Here is a 24,619-nt window from a genome sequence, read left to right as displayed (position 1 = left end):
GATACATGTACAATGCTTAGCATGTCTGCTATTTAGAACCTTGCTTATCAGATGTGAACATGTCACTGCTGAGGCTCTGCTAACAATGACCATGTCTGACCAAAGGTGTGCTCTGGATTTTGCAGAGTCAACTCAGCATGGTCCATTGGAAGGTGAGAAGCCAGGAGCGGTAACTACTTGGGAGATCCTGGGGTCACTGCGTACAGGTACCACTGCCCTCTGCTGGACACAGGTCTCACAGATTTTTGAGAAATACTCAAACTATTTTGATAGTCTCTTGTTCCAACAGCCTGTGTTTATAGCCCATCTGAGGTAATTTTTCCTCCTTTCAGATACCTGGGAGCCAGAGGAAATTCTATTGTCTGCCAGCCTCAGCTTCTCACCTGCTTTTAACTAATATGGAGTCTGGATAGGTATTGATTTTTCTGCTTTTCTCTGACTGCACTCATCAGTCATTTTATATTACTGGAGAGTCCATTAGCAATAAAAATCAAGGATGGAAGTTACAAAGCCCATTAGAGAAACTTACTCTCTCTTTCTTTGGGGTGAGGGAAACAATGAAAAACACGTCATCTTATAAACATCCTAATAGAGTTATTAGAAAAGTGAATAAACAAGGATGTGACTGTCAAGGGACAGAATGAAACCCTCCTTCGTATGTAGTCAACTAGACGTGACCTGACGTCGTCCCACAGCGTTGTAGTAGACGTGGAGCTCAAATGCCATACATAGGTGAGAAGATTAAGTAGCAGAATAAAGGAACGTTACACAACAGAGATTCAGCCGTAGGTTCACGCGTGAATGAATTTCAGAACTATAATGGCAGAGCTAAGATGAGCGAAAGGGGGAGTTTAAGTATAAAGGGAAGAGGTGGCAATACAACCCTGACTTTGAGATTAGGTAAGTGAAGGAAACAAAGCTATGTGTGCACTAGGTTAGGCAGTCTTGTTCCTTCCAGTTGTGCAGATGACCACTGAAATTTGCTTAGTTCCTTGATGGGGAGCTGAGAAGGGGAGAGCAAAGCAGGTACAGACGATGGAATCTGATGCTTGTGCACTAGAGGGGTTCTCAGGCTTCCTGGGTTGCTATTAGCTTGTGTGTGAGTGACGAGAAGCATTCTTGGCACATGCTGGCACTCAAAAACTGTTAATTCCCTTTCTCCTTTCCCTGTAAGTGGGAGAGTGTGTGGAATCTATTGTGAATACTATTATATGAATGTAGTGAATATTATGCTGCAATTAATTCAATTTCCTTTTATTTTCATAGCTTCCCAGAGTAAATAGTTTTCACACTAAGGGCTATTTGGACATTTATTCTCTTTAATTGAGCATTAAGTATATATTAAGTTGTCTGACCCTCGTTGGTCCAGTAAGCAATAAATACTTCCACATACCCCTGTTATAGGTGGCAAGATTTATACTTTGTTCTTTCATTCTTACTCACACAACAAGTTACTTGGCATTGTACTAGGTTTTTCTATCTATTGTAAAGTTACTCCACAGTATGTTTTTCCCCGTCCTGATTGTAATTTATTGTCTATAAAGAGTATAACAGTAATACTGAGAATAATTTTAAAAAAAAGAACTTTGCAATTCCACTTTTGTAACATTTGAAGTATTTTCATTTTCCATATTCTTCCAATCTTTATCTATATGCATAGAATCTTGCATTTTGCTTTTTCATTTGATGTTATTTTATATACATTTTAATGCTGCTTCATGGCAGTCATAATTATAATACTTAATGGTTGTAAAATATTTCATTAAGTTTGTCTTATAACTTACTGAGTCAATTCTCAGGGGCATTAAAGATATTTTACTATCTATTTTTTTACCATTATAAATAATATCATCATAGTTATATAAATAGGTTTTTTCCCTCCACTTGAATTGCTTCCTCTGAATAAATTCTCAGGAATTGGGTTATGGTTCTTGACACACATGATCAATTATTTTCTGAAAAGTTTGTATTATTTTATTCTGCCAGGAGCAGTGCATGAGACCTCTCTTGCTTATCCTCTTATACAGCATTTCATACTGCTGACCAAATACTCTTCCCTCGGGTTCCCTGGTTGCCGTCCTATTCTAGTTTTTCATCTACCTCTCCAGCTATTCTTCCTTGGTTTTCTTTGTGGTCTCCTGCGCTTCTACTTTTTCCTTCAATATCTGTATCCGTGGGCTGGGCTGTCTGCTCTTCTCATATTTTACATTCCCTTTAGAACCTTCCATCCCTCGACAGTGGATTGAATTACTGCATCACTGGTCACAGCATGTCCCTGTACACCTGACTCATATCCATATGCTAATGGACGCGCTGCTCTTCCTGTCTCTAGTCGTGTTCCCTCAAATCCATTCTTCTTACTATAGCCGGAGTCATCTCTCAACACATCAGTTGGATCATGTCATCTTCTGCGACAAACCCTTCAACGGATTTCTATTGCTCTTAGGAAATAATTGAGATTCCAAAACAAGGATCCCAAGACCCTTCATGGTATGACCGCCGCCTGTTTCTCTTGCTGCTCTGTCTCCCAGTCTGTGCTCCTGCCGTTTCCTTGCATGTACGGTGGCTTCCATCTTACCTAGGTGCCTGGCAACACCCTTCTGCTCCTCCTTCATGGCTCAGAGAGGCTTTTCCTGGGCACCAGGGAAGTTTAGGTTTCTTTGTTATATGTTCTCTAAGCTCTTTTCCCAATCATACCACTTGCTACTCTTCATTGAAGCCTGTGTCCAGGTGCGTCGATTCCAGAGCACCCCTGGCTTGCCCTGGGCATGGGCCAAGCGAGCTCCTAAATCCAAACAAAGCTCTCAGCAGCAGGTGCCTGCAGTGAGAGGCACTGGGCGAGCACGGGGGCGGTGGGTGCTGAGGGTCTATGGATGAGGCATTGACAGCCTCTCTTGCAATCTACCTCTCACACTGCTCAGATCCACTCATGCTCCAGACTCAATTCCCTCTGGCCTGTCACTGATTCTTCAAAGTGGTGGCTTACCCTACACTCACCTGATTTTCCTCTCAATTGAAAAAAAGAAAAAGAAAAAGAAAAAGATTTACAATGGGGGGATGGTGGGACAGCTGCAGTCCCTGATGCGGCCTGCCCTGAGGCATGATTGATATTCATCTTCAAGGATGGCAGTTTGGCTGGTCTAGGTGGCTTGCCAAGTGGGATAACCCTGAAATTCCCCCCAGAGAATCTGAGCCTTTGGTTACCAAGTTTTTGTCAGGCTCTGATTGCCTCTGGTTATTGTACTTTTAAGGCATAGGAAGCACAAATTCTCTAGTGGGGTCACTTAGATAAGGGACTTGGATAAGTATACGGTGCATCTTGAATGATGACTTTATCTCAAACTTGGCCCCTTAGCTGGGCCCTGTAGAGGCCTTTCGGACACTCCCACGCTGGCAGCCTCCAGATGGTGCAGTGTATGAAAAGTACAATGGCTCCTGAAGTCACAGGCCATTGTAGTACCTCCTTTGCTGTAACATGGGTCCCTAGGTCTGAGGTGATATGATGTGTGATCTCATGTCAACAAATCAGACACTAGGGAGCTCTCAGATGGTGGGCTGGCCACGGCGTTGTGGGCAGAGAAGGTACACACATACTAGGAACACATATCAATCTCAGGAAGGACAGATGGCTGCCCCATCCCCACCTGGGGGTGGGGTGTGGATCTGGTATAATCACCTTACCACCAAGTGGCTGGCTGGTCTTCTCAAGCAATTATGGTATCACATCAGGTCCTTAAGTGTTGGTGTCTGGTACTAACAGGTCGGACATTCAGCAGCAAAAGAGCTAGATCTGCATTCTGCTTAATCTTTCAACCTTCTGCTAATTGCTCTCTCTTAACTCTTTTAGGTACCCGACTGTAAACAGGCAGAGACTTATATGTTAATGAGATGTCTCTAATGATCTTTTTTCATAAACTAGATGCTCTTATCTCCTGCTCTCTCTTCAAAGGGTAATTTTCCCAGATGTGCTTGGGATTCAAGCTGAACAGAACACATCGTTCTTCACATAGTCTACAAGAAAACAACAATGAAAATGGATCAAACCAAAATGAAAACTAAACCTTTTAGGGGAAGAGGTAGGAGATCCTCCCCTGGAAGAACAAACTGATATCGATGGCGGGAGTGTAGGTCAGCGAGGAGGGGCAGCTGCCCTCAAGAACCTATTCTATTTAGTCACTAATGTGTTGTAAGCAATTATCTCTGAAGACCACTTTTTGCAAAAGATCAGTTAGCACCCCTATATTTTTCTTGCAGTGGCTGTGTAATCTTCTGAAGCTCCTCGCTACAGGAAAATGTCTTCTTTTCCCCCATGTTCCCAATGCCTGACCCAGTGTCCTGCTCAAAGTCCTGAGTAAATACATGTTTGTTGAATGAATGAATGAACGAATAAATGAATGAATGAATGATGTCTTTGATAGGTAAAGGATGCTTTATAGGAATCCTTTGAATAGCAAGCTGGTCTAACCCATTTCAAACAGGACTGGATTGCAGAACTTTGTTTAGACACAGCACTTCAAGGGCATGCTTTGTGCTAAAGGGAAGCATGGTTATAAATGAATAATGCTTTTCACAGGTCTGAGTCACCTCACACCCCTCCACAGCATCTGATAACGGTCCTTGGCAGATCTGCCCTTTTGCCGGGGATTCCCCTGGGCTATCACCTCTTGCCTCCCCCTGTGTGTGCTACCACATCGTGCACAGCGTTGCCAGGCACCCGAAGTACCCGAATGTAAGCATCGACCAGACGGAAATGGGGGGAATGTGAGGGCAAGTTTACAGCAGTGAAACCTCCTGACAGTGTGCACTTATGTGGATATCATGCACCTTTTACCTCATGATGATATTTTTTTATGCTGACACAAAGATAAAGCTGGGCAATAATGGAAAAGTTGACTACTAAGGTGATGTTGAGAAGGAAATCATTTGTATCGATGAGACATTGGCGTTACATAGGTTGGTTTAGCCCAAGCATCTCCTCCTCACCCACCCACAGAGATTATCTTCTTCTAATATATTGTGGGGGAGGGTGGGGGTTGGAGCGTTGCAAGCTGCAGCTGCCTCTCCCCTGCTCCCTGCTTTACGCCCTCCTCCCAATAAGGAGACAGCAGGAATACGACACACGGGGATCATCACAGCACTAAGCTTTGACATAAGAAAATTGTCTTTATCTTCAGCCAGATGAAAATACTTAGTTAGGACTTTCTCCCTCAAAACTCTCTATTACATAAAGCAGAAAACAGTAGAGGTCCAATAGAAGTTCATTTTGAAAATTGCTAAATAAAAGCTAAGCAAAAATCAATATATGACATGTCCCCTAAAAGGATGTGAGCGAAAGCCAAGGCCTTGGCACCTTTGGTCAAACAGAGAAGCTAACTTAGGTGTGAAGTGGAAAGTCTACCTGCACGCCATCGCTCACTCTGTGAAGCTATGTGGGCCTGGTGGGCCTGGAGGCGTTCCCCAGCCTTGGTCTCCTCTGGTGAATATGCAGTTTGGAATTTCCTTTCTTCCTTCCTTCCTTCCCTCCTTTCTCTCTTTTTCCTTCTCGTAACATAGGAACCTTTCCTCCAAATCTCTTAGGTTTATGTTGCAGTAACAACCCCTAAAACTCAGTGACTGTAAAACAAGGTGTATTTCTCACACTACCTATCCATCACTGATTGGCTAAAGGCTCAATTCTACATTGTCCTTTCTCTAGAATCCAGGCTAAAAGAGCAACCGCCATGCATCTGTGGTAGAGGGGAAGAAAACTGTGGAACTTCTCACACTGGCATTTAAATACTTCAGCCTGGGAGACCCACACATCACTTCACACACTGATTGGCTGGAATTGTCACTGGGCCCACACAGCTGCAAGGAGTCTAGGAGTACAATCTTACCACAGGCTGGGTGGGAGGACAGAGAGCTAGAAATGGTTGACTTCAGTGGAACTGAGCCTAAGAGGTGTGTGACTCAGTTAATCCTCAACCCCTCTCCTTAGCAAAGTGCTAAGGACGAGACACTCTCTACTTAAGAAGTGTCCAGTGACCTAGCCTAGAGGAATGGGGGTGCTTTCTAGACAAGTGTGATGCTCAGGGAGACCCTGTCCCATATTTTATGTCCAGGACTTTTCACCTGTTCTGCCGTCTCAGTTCTCCTGGCACAGGCACAGCCCTAATGATGTCTTCCCATCACCCCAGCAAGGGGTGGGCGGTTTTCTCCACACTGATTTCCCATTAGAGGTCCAGGGAAGGTAGCACTGAGGTAAACAGCTACAACAAAGTGGCTGCTTGGAAGATTCATTTTCCTTTTAAAAAAAAATAGTATAGAAGTTTCCCCCTACCTCATTTTAAGAATCAAGTAACATTGTTCATAACTAAACAGTCCATGTGTCAAAACTGACACCTGTATTACTTGCTATGGTGGGTTTAAGAGCAGGCAGGGTGGACGGGGGGAGGGGAGGCAGAAGGGCAAGGGAGGTGTTGAGAGAAATGCAGGCGGAGGTGGCAGAGGAGGAAGGATGTGGAAAGCAGGCAGGGTCAGCTGTGGAGAGCAGGGGATATGGAAAAGAGAGTGGGCTGGACAGACAACCTGAGAGGAGAATGTCAGAGACAAGCTGCTGTTATCGCCTCCGTTCTCAAAGCCAGCTCTTTCAAAGGCTAATTTGCTACTTAACAACTGTTTGTGGTTCTTCAAAAGTGAATCAGAGGGTTTATGACTGCCTGAGCTACAGCCACCTGAATCAAGAGGATGGCAAAAATGGCCCCTGGCTGAGGACCCCACCCCTGGCACAAGCCCAGAATGCAGGGATGCAACCCAGATCTTAAGGCTTCAAAGAGCAGGGCCTGAGATGAGATGCAGCCGTCTGGAAATCAGAGGTCGTACATGGAGCTGGTCATGTGCACTGATGCTTCCTATACCAGGTGAAAGAGAGGGATAGCTCAGGAAAACATAGAACTAGAGGCCTTAAAATACCAAATTAAGCTCCATCGGATTTTTGATCTAGACCTCAAAAGAGTTGTTTTGATTTTGTTTTTATTTTGTGCTTGTTCTGTGAAAAGCTGTAGGTCACTACCTGCATAGCTTCTGGAACCTTCTGGAACCTGCATAACCAACATGAGCCACTGAGGTGGGTGGAGAAAGCAGGAATCTCAAAGTATCTTAACAAAAAAAAAAAAAAGACTCCCCCGCCTTCACTGCCCACACAAAGGCCGGCCCTCACCACTGCACCTGAGGCAGACATGCACTCTCGCTAGTGAGGCCGGATCTTTCATGACATACGACGTGCTCTATAGAGGCCCAGTGACAGCAAGCGACCAGAAATCATCAGGCTCGAGCAAACCCACGCTGCCCTGGAGAACGCCTAATACTTCTGCTGGGGGCCTCCCTCTCTGAGCAGTGGGGATATGAGGCAGCTGTTGCAACACCAAGAGAGGCGCAGGAAAGATGCAGGGTCTCTGGAGAGGACAGCAGCGTGTGGTTAGCCAGGAAGGGGGACGACCGTGCAGGGCCGCCGGCAGGGTGAGGCCGTGGCTGGGTGGCTGGGGAATGCCCGCACCGGCATGTGAGAAATCTTCTGTGGCCTGGAAATCTTGATAAGGTGGCAGCACGCCCTGCAGCAGCATCCTGAGGGCTGCCCGGCCTCCCACGCACCCACCGCGGGGCAGGCCAGTCGCACGCTGTCATCGCCCCAGTCGCCAGGCATCGGGTCCACTTCATTACCAGGGAAGCCCAGTCAGTTCACACTTTCTGCGCCAGCTCCTGATTTCATTTGGTGTCACGTTTTTTTTTCTCTCTCTCACTTTTTCATAACTCAGTTGACTGGATCTGAAAGATGTTCGGGACTGGGTTTCTACCAGCTGGTGTCCAAAATGAACCCAGAGATGAAGAATTTAATTCATTCATCCTTTCACTGACTGAACACATAGTTGTTGGGTGCCTGCTGTAGACCTGGCACTGGGCTTGTTGGTCGGGGGATTCTCCTGTTTGTTTTCCAAGGTGTAGCAACTGGGTATTGGACAGCACTTGCTGTACTTTTCCATGTTTGTCTCCGGGGGAAGCTGTAATATTTGGACATCAGAATGGTACAAATATGAGGTGATCCCTGCCCAGGGGATGCTTTCTGGCTCCTGGGGGCTGAAGGGGTTGGTGTGCCAGTTCACATGTGGGGTACTCTGCCTTAGAGGTGGGCTTTTCCCTTTTTTCTATTCATGAGATATAAGGTGGTGCTTCGAATCCAGGCCTAGCAATTTCCTCAAATGCCCTCAAGGAAATCTTCTCTCTCTCCTTCGGCCATTTCTCTTTCTCTTTTATTTTGAGGGCTTGCCAGGGGAGTTTGTACAAGGAAATGCTTGCCATTGGGTTAGCCACAGCATGAAGGTAAATGATTTAGGATAATTTTCTGCAATTGGGAATTCCAAGTCAAGTGTGTAGGAGTCCTTTAAAAAATAGGGACTCAGACTCAAGTTAGTGTATCTTATAATGATTAATACAAAATTATTTAGAAAAACTGACTGGAATGGATAGTCCCAAACTCTGGGTCTTCCTGGTCAGAAAAGTCTCCCTCTTCTCTGACTGTCAAGACTAAGAAAGCAGCTCTTTCAGAGGGTTTGCACATTATACATTCCCAGAACTAGGAGGCTTCTGCCACTGGACCCTAGGGGTTCCTGAGATGTGCCCCAGAGGCTGCTGGAACTGGCCACCTTTGACCCCTTTCTTGCTTTTTGCTCAACCAGTTCAGAAGACCCATTGTAATAATATATATATATATAATTATCCTGACTGAAACACAAGACAACAACCCACTACCACTGCCCCGTCTCTTCCCCTTGATAATTCCAGGGGTGTTCCTCTGTGGGGAGCAGGAGCAGTATTTGTTGGAAGAGAGGAGGCCCCATCAACTCCTGGTGTGTCACTGGGTTCAGTGGAGAACTTATGAGTGAGTGTTAAACCAGCTCATTGGCTGCATTGTGCTTTGAAGACTCCCAAGGTCCAGAGGTCAAGTCCAGGACAGCTGTGCAGACAGCAGAGACTGCAGAAACTGACCTACTGCACTGATGGATGACCCAGGAGGTGTGGGGGTGGGGGGGAAGGCTCCCCAAAGCCTCCGTAGTGCTTTGTTATGCACACTTTACGTTGTTTGGCCCTGTTTCATGTTTGAGCAGATGGCATGGGACTGCTGTATGTGTGCCGGGAGAGGAGGTGGAGGGGAAAGAAGAGGCAGGAGGCCATTTCTATATAGATTGGTCAGTTTGGCTAGCCAGGTATAGTTTGATGTCCCTGAGTCACAGCTTCCCTTCCTTCTCTACCTCTCTACCTCCGTCCCTTCCTGTTTTATCCAAGAAATAAATATTAATTGAGCATGTGCCACCTCCCAGGCCTCGTGCTGAGTCCTGGAGATGCAGTGACATCACCGTGGTCTTCACTGTCGTGTAGCTTCATCACCACGCATAGGAGGCCAGTGATAGTGGGAGCAGAGACACCCCGTCCTACTTCTAACATGGGATAAGGGGTGCTCCCCAGTCATCATGTGACTGTCATTTCAGAACCACGTCACACACAGCACACCCTGCTCGGGGGTTCTTTTCTGTCCCAATGACTTCGTCTCCAGGTAAATCGTTCTCCCTTCCAGGGAATCATCTCTTCTAATCCCTGCTCATCTGTTTTCCCACTGTTTGCTTCATGGCCCTTCCCCAGTATTTACCGGCTGCTCTTTACCGTTCTGCCTTTTTCTTTGGGTTCCTTTTAGTAGGTGGCCCATTCCTGACTGACGTTTCCTCACCATCTCTTGGCATCTGCCACATCCCCACGTCCTCAGCTTTGCGGTCTCCTTGGACTTTGTTCCTCGCATCCTCCGCATCCTCCGACTGGAATCCTCACTCTTGGCAGCTGGCTGCCTTCCGCTCACCTACGGTCTTGGATATCTTGCTGTCATCCTTCCTCCGTGTGTGTTCAGCCAGGGGAGCTGGGTGGTGGCAGGCGTCTCTGCAAAACTGACATCCTGCTTGTGTTACGAGCCTGCATTATTAACAAGACCTCCTTGACACGGCATGTTCAATACGAGCCTGCTGCAGGACACAGTGGCAGCTTCTGGGTCTGGCCCAAGTCTCACAGCTGGAAACAAGGAGGCATCTTATCTTTGCTCCTCGAATTTGTTCTGGAGTTTGATGCAATGTGTAACATGAGCCCCCCAGCCTACCCACCATCTCCCCAGGGGCCACCTAGACCTTGTTCACTTGGCTTTCTCTCCTTCTCCTCTGCCACCGCCAGGTCACTACCGCTAACAAGTGTTACTTGTTAGATGGCCTCCGCCAGAATTCTAGTTCTAGCACTTACTGGGCTGTGTGATTGTCAGTGTATTATTTAAGGTCTTTATGCCTAAATTTTTTCTTCAGTACAACGCACGTTAAGTAGTGCTGAGGTCACAGGGCATTGATGATAAGATAATTTACATAAAGTGTTTGTCCCATGCCTGGGTTCTGACAGCTTGATAGCAGTGGACCCAGGACTGCACCTCAGCCCCCCGTCTCCCAGGCTTTCTCCCTCACCCCAGGCTCTCACTCACGAGTTTGCCTCACAGAGTAAAATACTCAGTGATCTGAGCTTGTTGTATATTATAAAAGCAGTTGTCAAGATTTCTTTCTTGATTTTTTTTTGTTTTGTTTTCAGATGACGTTAGGTGATATTTTGCAAAGAAATGTAAAACCTGCCATGACCATGGAACCTTGGTCTACTGATAAAATCAACTAATTTGATGAATTAGTTATCAACCAAACAATAATTATACGTAAATAATAATTCACCATTGTACAGAACTCCAAATGTAGAAATAATTAGAAAATGTTAGGTTGTTAACATGCTTTACTGATCCTAATAGCATAGAAAATAATAATGATCAATTTATTTGTAGTATCTTTTATTTGTTAGTAGTTGTTATTTATCCTGATTTAAGGAAGATAGAAGCCTATGTTGTTGATGATTTTGAGCTTTAAGAAAAATATGTTTTTAAAGGACTTGTGGCATCTGGTCTGTAACTAAAAACCTCTGGAAACTGCACTAGATTTATAACCTGATTTTCTTGTAAAAGGCATTTGAACAAATTTTGAAGGACTGGCCAAAAGTCGATGTGTATTTGTCTGCACTCCTTAGAATCAGACCTCTTTTATCCTCGTAGAAATCTTGAGCTTTTGAAATACAGTTATGACTTGTATGTGGTTACTTATAGATAACATTAGGCAAACCTTCTGCTGAAAGGCCTACCACAGGCTGGCTCACTGAGCATTCCCAATGGGACCTGCGATAAGACAAAGCAGAGTGGCTTGTTCGCCATGGTCAGGAAAACACCCCTCCACAGAGCTTGGCCCGGGCAGCAAAGGTGACATCAGAATTTTTTGAGAATTGGAAAGTGGTTAAAAGTAAGCTCAGTGGAAACAGCAAGGTAAGGATTCTGAGAGGAAGAATGCAACGAATTTGGGGTGAAAACTGTCTGTTGATGCTTTCCACTGAAGAGTTGATGAGACTTTTGTGAAGTTCAGTCCTGCAAAGCTGCGGTCATACTAATGAAGACAGTGAGGTAGCAAAGCCGTGTGAAGGTCGACAGTAACGGCTGGTTTCAGGTCTCTGTCAGGCTGGGTGTGGGGAGAATGGTTTTCCTTCTCACACCTAAGAGAGATGCTTTCCTGGGGCTGTGGTCCTAGGCACCCTGTTACCACAATTTACAGGAGTGTTTGAGGGTGTTAGACTAACCCCGTTTCACAGGCTCTGGCTGCTGCAAACAATATCAAGCTTCTGCTAACAAGGAAGAAAGAGGGAATGGACACTGGATAGGTAACCAGCTATATTTTCCACATCAGGTAGGGAGAACGACTGAGGCCAACAGAGAGGCCTTGCCTTCAGAGGCATGGTTCCTCTGGGGCCAGGTACACAAGTAAGACTCCACCTCAGCACCAGCAGTTTCTTCCTCTAAGCTCAGGGCCCTGACTCCTAATTACCTAAAAGTCACACTCTGCTGAATTATAGTCTCCAAGGTACTAGCAGGAATGTCCCATCAAGATTCTGACCATTTGCTCTTGGGTCAGTCCAGGCTGATGGTTTTCTCCATCTTATTGCATCTTCCCTCATTTCATACCACCTTCCTCCTTTCTCACCACATTCCAGCCACACTGCGTTTTCCTGCCTCTAACACTTCAACTCAGTGCTGCCTCAGGGCCTTTGCACTTGCTGTGCATCTTGTCTGGAATGCCGTTACGAGGATTCTTTGTATGTCTCCCATCATTCAGGTCTCAGCTCAGCTGTCATCTCCTCAGAGAGGACTTTCTGGACTGCCTTTTTGAAAGTGGCCTCTGTCCCCAAGAACACTCCACCCCATCATCCTTCTTTGCATCTCTCCCTCTCTGAAATGATCTCGTTTATTGGTTTATATACTAATTTGTCTCCACCATAACTGCAATTGAAACTTCATGAGAGTCTTATCTTATCTGTCTTCTTCACAACTGTAGCCTCAGTTCCTAGAAAGGGCCCGAGATGTAGTTATAATAAAACATTAAAAAATAAAAACAGCTAACTTTTTGATTGTTTATGTTGGACCAGGCACTGTTTATATGACCCTCAATGTATTATTATTATCTGTGTAATCTTCCTAACAAAACGTATTACCCCAATTTGAGACACAGAAACGGTAAATGAGACCATAGACTTAGGAAGTGGCAGAAGTGGCATAAATTAAGTGCACTATACTTATTACATTTTAAAAAACAAACCTTTTATTGTTTTGTTCTTGACTCCATGTCCAGGTGGTGTGTACTGTTTGTAACACATAAAAATCTCCTGGCACAGATAGATTACAGAGACTGATGCTTCTCTGTCCTGGCCTTATTAATTTTCCAACAGTGCTAGGTCACATTTCCTTCTAAAGTTTTAACATGCAATCATAGCATGAGAATCACCCCTCCTAAGATTACATAGCAGAATTATGTCATTCTACACTGAATACAACAAGCCCACACCACATCTTACTCTTTAATTTTATATGTGATACACATCACACACATGTGAGAAGCTCTTTGATTAGGTAATAAATGCTTATCTGCGGCACTAGAAAATATCACCTGGGACTTTCCACTCCATTCTCAACCAAACAGCCCAGCCAAGCGAATAGCTATCTACAAACACACTGCCCCATGATCGTGTCTCATCCTACTTCCCCTTATCAGTGTGACTTTCAGTTAGGCATGGTCTCGCCCTGCTGCTCTCCAGGCTTCTGTCTCCCCACTGGGGTGCTCTTTCCCTGGGCAGTTCCCATTTGCGTTCTCTTTCCTCATCGCTGGCAGGCTCACTACACCTGCTTACCCACCTGCTTTCACATGTCTACAAGAGCTTGTTCACTTAGCAGCAGGCATCAAGTATCCATCACTTTATTCTACAAATATTAATTGATGCCCACTGCCCATTACACAGTAGACGTAAGTGCTAAGGAAACATGAATGAGAAACAGGGACATGTTTGCTCCCTAAAGCTAAGTCTTATAGGAAACATAGATATTAATCAAGAATCAAAATGATATCATGAATGTGAAGGAAACTTACAAGGTGGCATATGTATATACATTATATATACATATACATATGCACATATACATATACAGACGCCCAAAGGGATGAATATTCCAAGAAGGAGAATACAGTCAATAGTATTAAATACTATTGAGAGATCAAGTAAGATGACAACTAAAAGTACCCAAAGGATTTAGCCACCTGAGACCCACACAAATAGTTCCATCACCAAGTGGGAGGTGGTAGGAATCATAACGCAAGTAGAAAGGGTCATGTGAATTCAGGAGAGAAAAACATCACTTAGAACTGAGGCAATCAAGGAAGGCTTTATGTAAGAGATGGTATTTAAGTTAGGCCCTGAAGGATGGGTAATCTTTTTAAAACTAAAGCCAGAAAAGTGGAGGAAGGAAGGGCGCCCCAGCTAAATATAGCATCACGAAAGTCATGATGGCTGCGAGTTTGAGGTGTGTTCACTGAGAGCTGAACACATCATGTTGGGTCTGAGGGGCTAATGACAGGGGACTTTCTTTTTATGAGTTCCTCAACTATAGCCAACATTCCCTCAGGTTACTAGCCTGATTATGTAAATGAGGAATAGCTGTCACCAAACTGGAACTAACTTCGAGCTTAACTGGAAGAGCATCTGCCTATAAACTTGCCTCTCTTTTCAAGAGACCCCTGGAGTATCTCGCGTGTGAACTCAACGGCAATCTCTTTCCTCTCTTTCTCCTTTGAGCCTTGGCCTTTCCTAGGACTCTCAGAGTGTCCTGGGCTTGCAGTGCGGATGTCACCATCCATGGCTGCCTCTGCCACTCAGGTTGCTGCTTCCATGGTGAGGACTTGGCTTCTCCGCCTCTGGCGGACTGCAATGGAGGAATGCCCTGTGTCAGGTGATCGCCTGTGCGACAGCAGCCCCGTGCTTCTCATCTTCCACTTCACTCACTTATCTCATCTTCCCTTCCCTTCACTTGTTATTCCAGAAACCTGACACTAGAAGACACAGGAGGGATGAGGAATTTTGGATGGAAGACAATTGAGGTGACGCTGCCCTGTATGTACTCAAATATCCTCTAACCATCGTTCCCAGAACAAGCTGGTGCCGTCTGACTGTCTGGCCCCTGGGAAAGTCCATTCTTCTCTCACTCAGCACCCTGTCTACGCATAGGTATTGCTCACCCAGAGCTCAGGAGTCAATCTCCATGGCCAAAAGCCTGCCCCTGTGCATTTGGTCTGTGTCTTGTTCCCAAGTTCTTAGGACCTTTCTGCCATTTGGGCCCTGTGAGTCAAGCCCACTTGTCCAGACAGAAAGACTGAACAAATTAGAACTCAGGTTGATATTTCCATTACATTCCTCCACTCTAGGACCCTTGACATAACACAAATAGCACAGTCTTTAATGGGGGGTCATTGAGGGCATTTGAGCAGGGGACAGGAATGCACAGACCATCCTTGGAAAAGATTGCATGTAGCAGTGGTTTCCATTAGATTTGAGAGCGGAGCCTGGAATGGTGAACTGTTAGGAGACAAACCCTGGACCAGAGAGATTGACGCAAATGTGGAAAGGTGGGGATGGGTTTCAGAAACATTGTTTTGGAGTAGGGCTTGAAAACACGTAGCCCCATTTTGGCAGCAGAGGCTGGTCTGAGAACAGGGCTCAGCTGACTGCAGGAGCCCAGGGCAGGGATGCAAGTGTGACTGTTGGGCCAGGCCCTTGCTCCCAATTAGTGACTGGGCCTGGAGAGCAGAGCCTGACCGTCTGGGATGGCAGTAGAAAGTGGGGTGGGGAGGAAGTGGACACCTGAATGACAGTGGGATGCAGTTCGGAGACACACAGTGTCTTACTGAAGACACAAGCTGAGTATTGCGATGCACGGGCACCCAGTTTGGTAGGGGGCCCTTGTTGTTCCACCTGGGGTACCAGGGAAGTATCATTCAGTCACCTTGACCCAGGCTCCCCAGGGAGTCTCTCCTCTGAGACTCTCCATCTCTTCACTGTAAGGTGCTCCTTGACCTGCCATTTAGTCTCATCTGATTTTTCCTCTTCATGGAATTTGGACTGACTTTGCTGGGGCCCCCTAAAGTGTAGAGACCACCTCATTCACCCACTCCAGGCAGACATTTTATAACATGAGGGTGACTGAATCTCCCTGGTTGTGTCAACTCCACTTTGCAACGCACAACAGAAGGCCCCTTCTGTTCTTGTGCCATCCCCAGGGGATGATGTCTTCACCCAGAAAAAGGGGCCCCTTTTTCATAGCCCTGCTCTCCAGCAAAATGAGGAACTTTCCCAAGTGAAAGCCCTGTGATTTCAGGTGGCACATAAGGATGGGGGAGGGGTAATGGGGTGGCGGTGAGTGATTTGTGCCCAGGGCCTTTAGTGCTGCAGGGATGACAAGGCCATAGGATTCCCGCCTCAGCTCCTGGGAGACAGACTGGGTGGGGGGGACCCTGTGAGGATGGTCTCTGAATCACTACCATAAACAAACAAGCACATCCTTAGACAAACCATGGTAATTAGAAGGAAAACATAATGATAGTGAAGTTACCTTTCTCCATTCATTCTGCAAGCATTTTTCTGCATGTTTATTTTTGGCACAGAGCTATTTCAGGGGTGGGGCGAGCATGTTGGGGAGAGGAAAGTGAATTGGTCCAATGTGGCAGCTTGAGAGGGGGAGATGGTTGGTGGGGGATGGGCAGTATTCGTGTTTGGTCTGTGGAAGATGAAACGAAGCCCTGCTCTGTGGGCGGTTCTTTGATCCTCCAGTAACTGCTAGAGTAGCAATTATCGTCCTTAATGCTGAGGGGAGTCTCTGAGAAACCCTTTAACCTGCTGATTTAGGTTAGTAGATACGGAAGTGTGGGTGTCTGTGAGTGAGTGAGTGAGTGAGTGTGTGTGGGAGAGAGGGAGAGAGAGAGAGAGAGAGAGAGAGAGAGAGAGAGAGAGAGAGAGAGAGAGAGGTTATTTATTAGATGTTTGATGTTTAGTCCATAACATAGCTTTCCATATTTGAGTGTGATACAACACCGTCAAAATAAAATTCTGTTTGGCTGTTGAAAATTTAACATCTGAACACGTATACGGAAAAGGCACAAAATCCTAAATTTAGTAGAACATAAGACTTCCTGAAACTTACAAAATTGAGTGAAATAATATGCTCAAGAGTCCTGATCAGACATCTTGTCAGGAACCATTCTTCCCTCATAGCCTGAGCTCTGGAAGCTGCGGGATTTAAATTTCTGCTAGGCCATTTTCTAGAACTTACTTAAGTTACTTAACCCCTTTAAACCTTAGTTTTCACATTTATGAGATGAGAGGAACCTGTAACATGGGGATAAGCTACCTTATATGCTTGTGTTTTTTAATAAGAATTAAATGAAATAATTCATGTAAAGTACTGAACCCACACAATGGTTGGCACACAGTTGATATTTGATGGATTACTATTTTTAGAAAATACTTGAAATAAAGTATATGTTAAAAGAAAAGCTCATGTTCTCCTCAGAAGCCACTGACAGGGCTAGAGTGAGGGAATTGGAATCCACAAAATTATTAACAATTATTTTAATTTCTAGTGATATGAAAATAATTAAACCAATTTAAGAGACTGTTAAGAACCTCAGCCTCTTAATAAACAAATAGAGCAAATAAATTGATTAGACATGAATACTGTAATGTAGACAAAACAGAGATGCTCGTGATGAAAACTTGGAGAAAGGAAAAGAGGATTCCTGAGTGAGGAAGAGGAGTGGAAGGCCAGGAGGCAGGAGAGTGATGCAGGAGGGGAGAAGTGGTGGAGGGGAAGGGAGAGGAGGAGAGGAAGGGGACAAGAAGGAGGGGATAGGAGGGGAGGAGAGGAAGGCGAAGGTAGGGAGGGATGTGAGGGGAAGGTCCTAATAAGTCAGCGCTCACACCTTCCCCTGGTGGAGTTTTGATGCTCAGCCCAGAGGCTGTCCCCTTCACCAGCCCTGGCTCAGCTGGATCCGGAGAGCCTAAAATTCGGGGCCCAACTCCTTCCTCCTCACCCAAGTCCCATCTAACCCAGAACACGTGCTTTACTTCTCACCAGTCCACCTACTCCCTGTGGTTGTCTCACATCCACAGCCACAGCCACATCCCCTCAACCCACACAGAGCTGGGGCAGGTTGGCTTCCTGAGCACCACCCATCCCCTCTGGCCCAGAACTGCAGTCACCATGGCACAGGCCTGGTGTCTCTTCTGCTTTATTTCAACCTTATTTCTCTGTGCTGTTTGGGGTATTTAAAATGATTACATAAATAGTATTTTGCTGTTTACACTCAACATTGTGTTTCCAAGATTTGCCTATTTTGATGCTTGTAGAACTAGTTCATTCATATTTTAAATTACTATATAATTTTCCATCTAGGAATGCATTAAATTATCTTTCTATTCCCCAATTGATGGACATTTAGGTTGTTTTCAGGTCTTTTTTCCTATGACAACAATGTGACTAAAAATATTGTTGTAGACTTCATGTGCACTTGTATGATCGTATTTCTAGTGTATGTGTGGAATGCAAAGCTTCAACTTACTGGCTGTTACTAAATTGTTCTCCAAAGTGATTACGCATCTACCAGAACTGTATGGGAATTCTCATTCCCCCACAACCTTGCTAATACTCAGTAAAGTATGACTAACATTTTACCACTGTCTTAATTTGCATTTCTCTGATTATTACTGAAGGTGAACATCACTTTATGTGTTTTTTGACCATTGAGATTTTCCTCTTCTGTGAATTGTGTCCCCATCTTCTCTGTTGGGTTTCCTTTATCTTCTTTATTTGTAAGAGCTCTTCAAGTACTCTTGGCAATGAGATTTTGTAGGTTATATGGATACTTTAGGATTGCTTGACAAGAAGGGGTGATGCCCTCCTCCGTGTCAGACACAAATTAATTAGTTGGTTCTTTTATAAAGCAGTGAGCTATAAATTAACACAGGGGACAAAAGTCAACCTAAAGGTTTTTCAAACAAATCTCTTTTGTTTTATAAGCAAGATAATATTAGATCATTATAGGTATTAACTACACTGTTTTCTCCACTTCTGATGCTAAAGTTCCTTCTTGTATTTCAGAAGTCTGCATAGTTACGAGCCAGCCCATCTTACAAGAGGTGGACTGAAAGGAAGGCTGTCATTTGGTGGACATGACCTTGCAACTGTTTCCTACTCAGAGAAGGTGTCCAAATGCCCTTTTTATAAAAAGTCAGAATGACTGACAGAGATGAAATCCAGTTGTAACTGTTCTTTTCTTATTAGGGGCACTGAGAAGTGGGCTTTTCTTAATAGAAACATGTAAAGAAGCAAGCAGGAACTATTCTTCTGAATAAAGATGGAGATGTGTGAATGACATGCCTCTAGTCTTTCTCTGCTTGTATTTTGTATGAATTATCTCTTGGGATGAAATAGTGATGGCTTTGTGTATGATGCTTCTAGAAATGCTAGTACCCGTGTTTTATCTCCTCCCAGAGGAAGGAAGAATTTTAAAATGGCAAATGTCTGACAGCCTTGGCATGTAAGGCAGGATTTTCCAAGAGTTTTCGGCATACTGATTAGCAAATATCTTCTTCAGCTTATTGGTTATCTTGTGTAGTTGGTGTTCTTTCTCATCCAGAAGTGGGTGATCACACACTTTGTGCCCAGTCACACAGGCCCATGCACATGACTCGTTACCCATCCTCCTTATGCCATTATTTGAATCTTACGTCTTCCAGGACCCCGACTAGTCAGCTCAGCCATCTGCCACTGTCTTTGAGTCCATGTATATCTTTATCTTTGGTCCCTTCTCTTTCCACACGAAGTGGATGGTGAAGCTCATCACCTGAGTCTGTTCATCAGAGGGGTTTCCCTTTTCCACAGTCCTGAGACACCCTGAGCTGGGCTGTAGTGGCGAAGCATTCCATTTTTACCTTGTACCAACATACCAAGCCAAGAATGCCTCTCCCAAATGATGCCATAGGTGTGAGCTGAGGGGCAGACAGGAGTGTAACAGAGGAAGGTGTCACAGAGGCCTGGGTCCTCTGGACTCTCTTGATCCTGAGCCCAGATAATATCACTTCCATTTTATAATTGGCTGTTCAGGGCACCTTCCGATTTTAGGCCCTGTTGAATCTGATGTTACCCATCATCTGGCTGAGCAGACACCAGTTTCCACCAGAGCCCAGTAACACATCAGGATCCCCAAAGGCGCTGCCTGGGCTTTGGGCTGTGTGGTCTCCTGCACTTCAATTCTTGCCACTGTAGGTTCTGGTGCCTGCTTCTTTCACAGTCCCTGGAAACGTTCCTTTCTATAATTTGAACTCAGTTATGCGTTAGGGAAATCATTTTGTTTGATTTCATCCTGTACTTCTAGGTGTTTTCAGCAGGAAGGTAACCTGAACATGTCAGCTCTATCTACCATATTTACTAGAAATTGTACCAACTTGTTTTTAAAATTCAGGATGGTTCATTCACTGTAGTCACAGAGAATTTTATGGATAAATTCAATGGATAACTTCAGACATTATAACAACATATGCAGGACAATTTCCCTCCAAGCTTCAGATGGGTTTTCCATTATTTGACACTCAATATGTGAACATTAAACTTTTCTTTATAGTGAAAGGAAATACTCTTTCTACTGGAAACAGTTGGTGTTTATAGTTTCCGCATTCCTAAAGGTCACAGGATCATTCATGTAACATCTTCTTGCTAGAAGTGACTGCTCAAGCTACAGCAATATTATGTTGAACCATTGCCTGGTGATTACGGGAAACTTTAAAATGATAAAATACAGAATACGGACATATAAATAGAAACAGTTGAGAATTTTCAGATACTCCTGATAAATAGAGAAAGGAGTAAAATGGGTACATTTCCCTTATTTTCAGAGCGAGGACTTCCAGTTACATTTGAGTACTGAACTTAAATCTGCCTCCAGGCACTGCAGAGGGAGGGAGCTGACATATGCACCGCAAATCACACTGAGTTTGGCTGCCCTGACAGCATGACAGAGGTTGTGTGTGTGTGTGTGTGTGTGTGTGTGTGTGTGTGTGTGTGTGTGTATTTTTTGTTTTCTTTTCCATCAGAGATATTCCCAATGCATAAGGCAAGTGAAGGCACATTTTCACTCATTTGCTGGCAGACGTGTCTACAGATGCCATCTTTTCCATCCTGCTTCCCGCACACAACATAATTACAGGGCCATGAGGTAAGGGCCAGACCACAATATGCCTACAGGGGTCCAGAGAGACGGGGGAAGTAGGTGATGCTTGAAAACAGGAAGAAAAAACTGTCATGTAAAGACATGCTAGAGCAGAGCTGTGGCCAAAATGATCATGTGTGAAGCAGTTGCTGAGGCAGGCGTCCAAGAGAATTGTATTTGATTCTCATTTTAAAATATCAGATGTGTAGTTTTAGGGTTGCGAAGCTAAAAATAGGCATCACTCCATATAATCCCCTGCCTCTATTTTCTTATAATTAATTCTCAACCAGCTTGCATTTCCCTATCATCATATAAGAGGTTCATTAAGGACAAAACTTGAAAATACCCCAGAAATAAAATAAAGTGTAAAGTTAAAGTCATATGCTTATATGAGTAATATACTAATATCTGTTCTATGTGTCAAAGAACATTTGTTGTTTCTTCCTTTCAAGTAATGTTTAAATACAATCTTACAGATGCCTCTATCATGAGGCATTATTGATTATAAGTAAAATGCAATGACCATTTCTTTGGTCATTCTGTGTATATTTTATTTAGTTTTATAAACAATATGTAATTCATGATTGCATGTGTTTAATATTTTGGCAGGAAACCTTCATAAAAAGCAGAGCAATAAAAACCATATAGCACGTTGTTGTTGTTTTTCTTTTCCTACTTCCTTTACTGCATTTTCTCCTTGTCAAACTGAGTTGGTTTCAATTGTTTGGTCTATTTTCTCAATATCTCTCTCTCTCTCTCTCTCTCTCTCTCTCTCTCTCTCTCTCTCTCTCTCTCTCTCTCTCTCTCTCTCTCTCTCTCTCTCTTTTCTATTTAAGTCCTCCTCTGTGTTTCTATTCACTACATTCCTGGATTCCTGGTTTTCCCATGTCTTTATTCTTTCCTCTCCTTTATGGGCAATGTATGTTCCACTTTGTTCTCTCCCAGTAGCCTTCTGGTCCCAACCAGGACTCATTTAAATAGTTTTGTTTTTTCCAAGTGGTGGTCCTGGGCAACGCTGGACCATGGGACGAAAGCCACTGTCATATAGCTTTCCACCAGGAGTACCGGCTGAGCATGTGAATTCAGCTACCAAAAACCTCAAGTCCTTTATGTCCAGCTACCAAAAGACTCAAGTCCTTAGTGATCTAGCAGCATACAGGAAATGATACTGTCTCCAAAAAGTCACAGAAAAGCTATAACTCATTGGATCACTCAGGAACTGTTCTCAAATATAGATGATAGGGTTGGTAAAGATTCAATTCAATCCCCATCAAAATCTGAAGTTTTTTTGTTTGTTTTTTTCCCCCCCAGAATTTGACAAGCCTATTCTAAAACCCACATGGAAAGACCAAGGAATTAGAATTGCTAAAACAATTTTAAAAAGAAGAACAGAGAGGATCCATGCTTCCTTATTTCAAAACTTAGTATAAAGCTACAGTAATTAAGAAAGTATCGTATTGGTGGACTGTAGCTACATTGGTCAATGCAGCAGTATAGGGAAACTAGAAATAAGCACACGATATATGGTCAATTGATTTTTCATAAAGGTACAAAAACAATGTAATAGAGAAAAGATAGTCTTTTCAACCAATTGGGCTGAAACAACTGAACATCATATGCCAAACAAAACAAAACAAAAAAACACAAAAAACAAAAAATAACTTGACCCATACCACACATTTTATGCAAAAATTAACTGAAAATGGATCTTAGGTCTACAATTTCTGGAAGAAAACACAGAAACAAATCTTTGTGACCTTGGGTTAGGCAACTAAAGTAATACTAATAATTTGATTTCGTCAGCATTGAAAAATTCTCTACGAAAGACGCTGTTAAGAGAATGAAAAGATAAGCCATATATAAGGAGAAATTATTTGCAAAACATATACCTGTCAAAGGACTTGTATCCAGAATGTAGTAAAAGAAAACTCTCAGAACTTGATAATAAGAAAACAATCAACCAAATAAATGATGGTCAAAAACTTTGAACAGATACTTCACTGAAGATATGCAGATGGGGGAATAAAGCACTGGAAAAGATTCTCACCATCATTAGTTATTAAAGAAATGCAAATTAAAGCCACAATGTGATACCACTGCAAGCACATATATTAAAATGGGTTAAAAAAAAAGTTAGGCTGCCACGTACCAGAACTCTTTTATACATTACGGGTGGGATTACGTAATGGTAAGCCACTTTGGAAAATAGTTTGGTGGGTTGTTATAAATTTCAATTTATTCCATAAGACTGAGAAACCCTATTCCTACATGTTAGCCAAGAGTAATGAAAACTTACATTCACACCAAAAACTACATAAATATTTACAGAGGCTTTATTCATAATGGCCCCAAATTGAAAACAAGCCAAATGTCCTTCAACTATTGAATGGATAGACAAACTGGTCCATCCATACAGTGGTATATTATACAGCAATAAAAAAATTACTAATACATGCAACAATATAGATGAATTTTATGTGTATTACGCTTAGTGAAAGAATGCAGACAGGTTGTATACTATATGATTCCATTTATATGACGTTCTGGAAAGACCAAGGTAGTAATAAGAAGCAGACCAGTGGTTGCCAGGGACTGCAAGTGAGAGGAGATGACTCTTAAAGGGGCATGAGGGACAGTATGGTGGGGGTTTGGGGGGGTAGAAATGTTCTACATCTTGATTGTGGTGGTGGTTACATGGCTGTATGCACTTACACAAATTCATAGAACTGTACACCGAAAAGTGAATTTTACTATATGTAAATTGCATTTTCATTTTTTGTTTGGGAATTTTTTAAAAATTAATTTCTTTTCCAATGACAGCTGACATGCAATATTACATTAGCTTCAGGTGCAAAATTATATCTTATTTTTTTCAAAAAATTAAAAATAGGGCAAGAGAAGTGACAAGCAACAAAAGCAAGATAACTGTTGAAGCTGAGTGATGAGTTCCTGAGGTACATAACCTTATTCTCTGGTGTTGCACATGATAAGCAGAAAAGTTTCACGGTAAAAAGTAAAAACAACAGCAACAACACAGCAACCCTCTTGGCCTAACTGTCCCCGCTCATCACCATACCTTTTCTGGGGTTTCAGCAAAACTTCCTGAAAGCTTTCACTTCTGTACCTCCATTCATCCTTTTGTCCCCACTACTCCATTGACTCATGTCAAGGTCAAAAGTCACCAATGACCTACTGACCTTCATGTAGCCAAAGCAAGAGGTCATTTTCTTTTCTCATTTTACCCCATCTTCGAGCAGCATGTGTTAGTTTCTTTTCTTGGTTTCCGTGACATCATTCATAGTCTTGTGTTCCTCCCCTCTGTTCACGCCTCTTCAGTTTCATTTGCTGCCTCCTTTTTGCAAAACCTCTAAACTGTGACACATCTGAGGGTGAGGTTCTCATCTCCAGTTCTGTTCTATTTACACTCTGACCCTAGGTAATTTCACTGGCTCCTGTGGCTTTACATACTGTCTATGTCTCTGATCCCCTAATCTGCACCTGGGGCCCTGACCTCACCCAGAAACGTCCAGGTCAAGTATCTCACATCCTATCTGACACCTTCATTAGGAAGTCTATTAGGCATCTCCAAATTATAATGGTCCCATCCTCACACCTGTGCCCTAGTCTACATCCCAGTAAATGGCAGCCATGTCCCCAGTCACCTGAGCTAAAAGCAGGAATCATCCTTGCCTCCTCTCTTGCCATCATCTCCTACCCTCCCCGTTACTAGTCATCTACTTCCACAACGTACACTGAATGCTTTCAGCTTTCACTTCTACTACCAAGATCCTAATTCAAGCCTCCATACTTCTCGTCTTGTTTGTTTCTTTTTCCTAATCCTCCCTCTCCTCCTCCTTCTTTGTTAAATGTTTATATCTAAGTTCTAAAATTCATAG

At 43.6% G+C, this 24,619-nt stretch overlaps 1 long non-coding RNA gene across 35 annotated transcripts in view; it reads left to right on the top strand.

Annotated features, from left to right (window-relative positions):
• The window catches only part of LOC109453526 (uncharacterized), a 126,106-nt gene that overhangs the window by 85,301 nt on the left and 16,186 nt on the right, over nt 1–24,619 (top strand). For 11 of the 35 annotated variants that reach the window (XR_016020231.1, XR_016020249.1, XR_016020239.1 and 8 more), the window contains 2 exons: nt 126–232; nt 333–18,892. The exons of 2 other annotated variants lie outside the window; for them this stretch is intronic. This is a non-coding gene — a long non-coding RNA (uncharacterized LOC109453526). Of the gene's footprint in view, nt 1–125; nt 233–332; nt 21,374–24,619 lie in introns of those variants that run through there. 22 more of the 35 variants (XR_016020252.1, XR_016020251.1, XR_016020250.1 and 19 more) reach the window with 22 other exon arrangements.

Source organism: Rhinolophus sinicus, chromosome 2 (genome assembly GCF_057876585.1).
Source record: "Rhinolophus sinicus isolate RSI-liver-muscle chromosome 2, RSI-T2T, whole genome shotgun sequence".
Lineage (NCBI taxonomy): Eukaryota > Metazoa > Chordata > Mammalia > Chiroptera > Rhinolophidae > Rhinolophus > Rhinolophus sinicus.
This window is presented reverse-complemented; position numbering and strand designations above follow the sequence as displayed.